This window comes from Nanorana parkeri, unplaced genomic scaffold (genome assembly GCF_000935625.1).
Source record: "Nanorana parkeri isolate BGI_ZX_2015 unplaced genomic scaffold, ASM93562v1 scaffold2188, whole genome shotgun sequence".
In the NCBI taxonomy this organism is placed as follows: Eukaryota; Metazoa; Chordata; class Amphibia; order Anura; family Dicroglossidae; genus Nanorana; species Nanorana parkeri.
The window spans coordinates 46,338-53,769 of NW_017308456.1; positions in this window are offsets into that span (position 1 = coordinate 46,338).

Consider the following 7,432-nt stretch of genomic DNA (forward strand, 5'->3'; position numbering starts at 1 on the left):
GGGGGCACATAAGCAGTCACGTGATTGGGGGGCCCTGCGACAGTTGCCCGCGGCAACCTATTCTGTTCCCTCTCTATTATTTGGGAAATGTGAAACAAAAGTCATGTCATTGTTTGCTAGGGACAAAAATAAATAAATGCAGCTGTTGCCAATAGCAACTTATTCCTCTCCACTTTCCACCATCTGGAACGGCTGCTGTGGAACTACAAGTCCCATGAGGCTTGGCAGGACTGACACTTACAGGCATGACTCCCAGAGGCATGCTGGGATTTGTAGTTAAAGCACAGCTGGAGGGCAACAGTTGCCCACCCCTGATGTAGAGCGACGCAGCGTGATCGATGGACATGCACAAAGTGCAGTTGTTGCCTATGGCAACCGATTCTGCTTCAGCTGTCATTCCTTAGGACAGTGAAAAATGGTAGCCGATGACAAGTTACAGAGGTTGCCGATAGCAACTAATCCTGCTCAATCTTTTATCCCCTGGTAAGCCAAAAGAAGAACTGTGATTGGTGGCGATGGCAACTAATTCCCCTCCACCTTTCGTCATCAAGAGTGACGCAATGTGATGGATAGCTATACACAAAGTGCAGTTGTTGCCTATGGCAACCAATGCTATTTCATCTGCTGTTTTTTGGGAGCGTGAACAGTGCAGTGCAATTGGATGCAACAAATTCTGCTTTTTTATCCTCTGTGTAAGTGAAATGTGATTGGACAATGAGCAGATGTTGCCTATAGCAACCATTGTTGCTTCATCGCTCATTCACCTGCATTGCGAATAAAGTGTGATTGGCTGCTACTGACAAAGCGTAGCTGTTGCCCATAGCGACCAGTTCTGTTTCATCTTTCATTGGCTAGTGGCATGAAGCAAGAAGTGTGATTGGTTGCCAAGGACAAGCTGTAGCTGTTGCCATGGCGACGGATCCGACCACATCTTTTATTAGTACTTGGCATTTAATTACGCAAGCGGCAGATCAAAGCGATCCTTCCAGGAAAAGGAAACGTGCGGATGTACCGGCGGCCATCGCTCAGATCATCTTCAGAGGGAAACTTTTGTCGCGCAACCTAAAAAAAGCCCAAAAATTCCAGAGAGATTTCTTCTATAAACACCCCATTCCTGGAAAACGTTTCATCGCAGGTCAGAGGTCACACTGCGCCCATATGATCGGACCGCCCTCTGAGGACACTGCGCTAATCTGACCCGACCGCCCTCTGAGGACACTGCGCCCCCTCAGACCGGAGCGCCCTCTGAGGACACTGCGCTCATCTGACCTAAGCGCCCTCTGGGGACACTGCGCCCCCTCAGACTGGAGCGCCCTCTGAGGACACCGCGCTAATCTGACCCGACCGCCCTCTGAGGACACTGCGCCCATCAGACCGGAGCGCCCTCTGAGGACACTGCGCTCATCTGACCGGAGCGCCTTCTGAGGACACTGCGCCCCCTCAGACCGGAGCGCCCTCTGAGGACACTGCGCCCCCTCAGACCGGAGCGCCCTCTGAGGACACTGCGCCCATCAGACCGGAGCGCCCTCTGAGGACACTGCGCCCATCAGACCCGAGCGCCCTCTAAGGACACGGCGCCCATCAGAACGGAGCCCCCTCTGGGGACACTGCGCCCCCTCAGACCGGATCGCCCTCTGAGGACACTGCGCCCATATGACCAGAGCGCCCTCAGGGGACACCATGCCCATATGACCCGACCGCCCTCTGAGGACACTGCGCCCCCTCAGACCGGAGCGCCCTCTGAGGACACTGCGCTCATCTGACCCGACCGCCCTCTGAGGACACTGTGCCCCCTCAGACCGGAGCGCCCTCTGAGGACACTGCGCTCATCTGACCCGACCGCCCTCTGAGGACACTGTGCCCCCTCAGACCGGAGCGCCCTCTGAGGACACTGCGCTCATCTGACCCGACCGCCCTCTGAGGACACTGTGCCCCCTCAGACCGGAGCGCCCTCTGAGGACACTGCGCTCATCTGACCCGACCGCCCTCTGAGGACACTGTGCCCCCTCAGACCGGAGCGCCCTCTGAGGACACTGCGCTCATCTGACCCGACCGCCCTCTGAGGACACTGTGCCCCCTCAGACCGGAGCGCCCTCTGAGGACACTGCGCTCATCTGACCCGACCGCCCTCTGAGGACACTGTGCCCCCTCAGACCGGAGCGCCCTCTGAGGACACTGCGCTCATCTGACCCGACCGCCCTCTGAGGACACTGTGCCCCCTCAGACCGGAGCGCCCTCTGAGGACACTGCGCTCATCTGACCCGACCGCCCTCTGAGGACACTGTGCCCCCTCAGACCGGAGCGCCCTCTGAGGACACTGCGCTCATCTGACCCGACCGCCCTCTGAGGACACTGTGCCCCCTCAGACCGGAGCGCCCTCTGAGGACACTGCGCTCATCTGACCCGACCGCCCTCTGAGGACACTGTGCCCCCTCAGACCGGAGCGCCCTCTGAGGACACTGCGCTCATCTGACCCGACCGCCCTCTGAGGACACTGTGCCCCCTCAGACCGGAGCGCCCTCTGAGGACACTGCGCTCATCTGACCCGACCGCCCTCTGAGGACACTGTGCCCCCTCAGACCGGAGCGCCCTCTGAGGACACTGCGCTCATCTGACCCGACCGCCCTCTGAGGACACTGTGCCCCCTCAGACCGGAGCGCCCTCTGAGGACACTGCGCTCATCTGACCCGACCGCCCTCTGAGGACACTGTGCCCCCTCAGACCGGAGCGCCCTCTGAGGACACTGCGCTCATCTGACCCGACCGCCCTCTGAGGACACTGTGCCCCCTCAGACCGGAGCGCCCTCTGAGGACACTGCGCTCATCTGACCCGACCGCCCTCTGAGGACACTGTGCCCCCTCAGACCGGAGCGCCCTCTGAGGACACTGCGCTCATCTGACCCGACCGCCCTCTGAGGACACTGTGCCCCCTCAGACCGGAGCGCCCTCTGAGGACACTGCGCTCATCTGACCCGACCGCCCTCTGAGGACACTGTGCCCCCTCAGACCGGAGCGCCCTCTGAGGACACTGCGCTCATCTGACCCGACCGCCCTCTGAGGACACTGTGCCCCCTCAGACCGGAGCGCCCTCTGAGGACACTGCGCTCATCTGACCCGACCGCCCTCTGAGGACACTGTGCCCCCTCAGACCGGAGCGCCCTCTGAGGACACTGCGCTCATCTGACCCGACCGCCCTCTGAGGACACTGTGCCCCCTCAGACCGGAGCGCCCTCTGAGGACACTGCGCTCATCTGACCCGACCGCCCTCTGAGGACACTGTGCCCCCTCAGACCGGAGCGCCCTCTGAGGACACTGCGCTCATCTGACCCGACCGCCCTCTGAGGACACTGTGCCCCCTCAGACCGGAGCGCCCTCTGAGGACACTGCGCTCATCTGACCCGACCGCCCTCTGAGGACACTGTGCCCCCTCAGACCGGAGCGCCCTCTGAGGACACTGCGCTCATCTGACCCGACCGCCCTCTGAGGACACTGTGCCCCCTCAGACCGGAGCGCCCTCTGAGGACACTGCGCTCATCTGACCCGACCGCCCTCTGAGGACACTGTGCCCCCTCAGACCGGAGCGCCCTCTGAGGACACTGCGCTCATCTGACCCGACCGCCCTCTGAGGACACTGTGCCCCCTCAGACCGGAGCGCCCTCTGAGGACACTGCGCTCATCTGACCCGACCGCCCTCTGAGGACACTGTGCCCCCTCAGACCGGAGCGCCCTCTGAGGACACTGCGCTCATCTGACCCGACCGCCCTCTGAGGACACTGTGCCCCCTCAGACCGGAGCGCCCTCTGAGGACACCGCACCCATCAGACCCGACCGCCCTCTGAGGACACTGCGCTCATCTGACCCGACCGCCCTCTGAGGACACTGCGCCCCCTCAGACCGGAGCGCCCTCTGAGGACACTGCGCTCATCTGACCTAAGCGCCCTCTGGGGACACTGCGCCCATCAGACCGGAGCGCCCTCTGAGGACACGGCGCCCATCAGACCGGAGCGCCCTCTGAGGACACGGCGCCCATCAGACCGGAGCGCCCTCTGAGGACACGGCGCCCATCAGACCGGAGCGCCCTCTGAGGACACGGCGCCCATCAGACCGGAGCGCCCTCTGAGGACACGGCGCCCATCAGACCGGAGCGCCCTCTGAGGACACGGCGCCCATCAGACCGGAGCGCCCTCTGAGGACACGGCGCCCATCAGACCGGAGCGCCCTCTGAGGACACGGCGCCCATCAGACCGGAGCGCCCTCTGAGGACACGGCGCCCATCAGACCGGAGCGCCCTCTGAGGACACGGCGCCCATCAGACCGGAGCGCCCTCTGAGGACACGGCGCCCATCAGACCGGAGCGCCCTCTGAGGACACGGCGCCCATCAGACCGGAGCGCCCTCTGAGGACACGGCGCCCATCAGACCGGAGCGCCCTCTGAGGACACGGCGCCCATCAGACCGGAGCGCCCTCTGAGGACACGGCGCCCATCAGACCGGAGCGCCCTCTGAGGACACGGCGCCCATCAGACCGGAGCGCCCTCTGAGGACACGGCGCCCATCAGACCGGAGCGCCCTCTGAGGACACGGCGCCCATCAGACCGGAGCGCCCTCTGAGGACACGGCGCCCATCAGACCGGAGCGCCCTCTGAGGACACGGCGCCCATCAGACCGGAGCGCCCTCTGAGGACACGGCGCCCATCAGACCGGAGCGCCCTCTGAGGACACGGCGCCCATCAGACCGGAGCGCCCTCTGAGGACACGGCGCCCATCAGACCGGAGCGCCCTCTGAGGACACGGCGCCCATCAGACCGGAGCGCCCTCTGAGGACACGGCGCCCATCAGACCGGAGCGCCCTCTGAGGACACGGCGCCCATCAGACCGGAGCGCCCTCTGAGGACACGGCGCCCATCAGACCGGAGCGCCCTCTGAGGACACGGCGCCCATCAGACCGGAGCGCCCTCTGAGGACACGGCGCCCATCAGACCGGAGCGCCCTCTGAGGACACGGCGCCCATCAGACCGGAGCGCCCTCTGAGGACACGGCGCCCATCAGACCGGAGCGCCCACGGAGGACACCGCGCCCATCAGACCCGAGCGCCCTCTGAGGACACTGCGCCCATCAGACCGGAGCGCCCTCTGAGGACACGGCGCCCATCAGACCGGAGCGCCCTCTGAGGACACTGCGCCCATCAGACCCGAGCGCCCTCTGAGGACACCGCGCTCATCAGACCGGAGCGCCCTCTGAGGACACGGCGCCCATCAGACCGGAGCGCCCACGGAGGACACCGCGCCCATCAGACCCGAGCGCCCTCTGAGGACACTGCGCCCATCAGACCGGAGCGCCCTCTGAGGACACGGCGCCCATCAGACCGGAGCGCCCTCTGAGGACTGCTCGGGTCCAAGGGCTGCACACCAAAAGGGCTGCATGTGGCCCTCAGGCTGCCAGCTGGGGGCCAGGGCTCTAGAGACAGAAGCTGTACACTGCACATCATGGAGTAAATTACAGCCAGACAAGCTTTGCGAGTCTTCAGGAAGGTCACATGGCTGCTGGAGAGCGGAGCTCAGTGATTGGACCCTACAACCGGCATGCTGCTGCTGGTGTCTCATGATGACATCATCCTCGCATGGTCTGGAGTGATGTCATGCCATGTGGAAGCTCCCAGGACCCCGTACTGACTCACTTCCAGCAACAGGAATTTGCAGTGTCACAAAGCGGCAATCTGTCAGGCGGTTGAGTCACCCCGGGGGATGAGCGGAGCGTCTGATGTGTCACCGGCCTTCCCCAGAGAACACCGACCCGCATTGTGCCCGGAGACCACACACCATCCCCATTGTTGATGCTTCAACCAAAACTCCCAGAGCAGCCCCCATCAGATGTGAGATTTCTCCTCATTAGAGGAACATTCCATGTGCGTGACTAGCCATCAACTGCGGCGGGAATTCCATCCTGTGACGTGCCTATACCCCCCCCCCACCATCAACTGCTATTCTGCAGCAGAGGGCGAAAGTTATGTCCGGCGGACGGCAGGGCCAGAGCGACGTATGACAACTGCATTATGGATTCTAAGAGAACCTGTCACAAGAGATGCATAGAGGATGCTCATGCTGATGGGCCTCCTTTATAATTGCTGCCTTTTGCATGTGAACACGGTGCTACAGCGCTGCATGTGATTGGCTGCAGGGGCTGCGGATGACCTGCATGGGCTGCAGCACAAATAAATCCTTATAGCGGGCCGATGCACCCCACCTGACCCCCCCGGGAGGACTCATCTTCTCTATACGCTGCTGCAGGGGTAGGTAACCTCGGCACCCCAGCTGTGCTGAAACTACAAATTCCATCATGCATCTGCCTCTGGGGAGTCATGCCTGTGGCTGTCAGAGTCTTGCAATGCCTCATGGGACTTGTAGTTCCACAACAGCTGGAGGGCCGGGGCTGCCCACCCCTGCGTTATAGGATCGGATGCGACCAAAGATGCGCAAATCACTGTCAGCCGGGCGTTCACATCACACAAATAAAGTAAACGGAATTCTAGATGAGGGGTAGGCAACCTCAGCACTCCAGCTGTTGTGGAACTACAAACCCCAGCATGCATCTGCCTCTGGGGAGCCATGCCTGTGGCTGTCAGGGTCTTGCAATGCCTCATGGGACTTGTAGTTTCACAACAGCTGGACGGCCCGAGGTTGCCTATTCCAGGTCTGGATGGGCCCTTAGGGACCCGGAACAAGCATGGTTCTGAATGGAGATTCGGACTAATTTTGTTAAATTTGGAGGCATCTGAATTTCCGAATTTGAACGAGTCCGAATGTTCCTTTAACCAAAATTTGGATCCGTCCAAATTTAGTTCAAACCCAAATTAACTTGGACATGTGACTGTTCTCTGGCCAATCAGATGTTTTTTTGGGGGTTGCATTAAAGACACGGATCCCAATAACAAACTGAATCAAATTTGGGATCTGAAACCCGAAAATCAAAAGAAATAAAAATCCGAAAAACAAAAACTTTTTTTGTCACACAGATAGGAGTTCTGACTTTCACCTGCCACATGCTTGTTCCAGACCTCTGACTTATCTGGACCCAGATGTTGAGCACTCACATGAGGAGCCCATCAATGGCGGCCCCCGTAGCCGTCATGCGATTGGCGGCCTTCAAATTCGGATGTATTGCCTAGCGACGCGCACAGATTTGGGACATAGCGATGAGGTCACCCGTGCTGTGGCAGAGAATGGAATGACAGCGCTAGTTTCACCCCCGTGGGGTGTGTCCCCGTCACAGTGCCCCCATTGTCTAGCCCGGTGACACAAAGCAGGCCGTGTGGTTTGGCGGCGGCGGTGGCAGGGGGAAACCTCCATCCCTGTCAGCTCAGAGGAATCCAGACAGAAACTGGCTGCCAAGCACAACGCCCGAGGGGGTGAGCGCGCCCGCCCGCCGCTGTGCCCC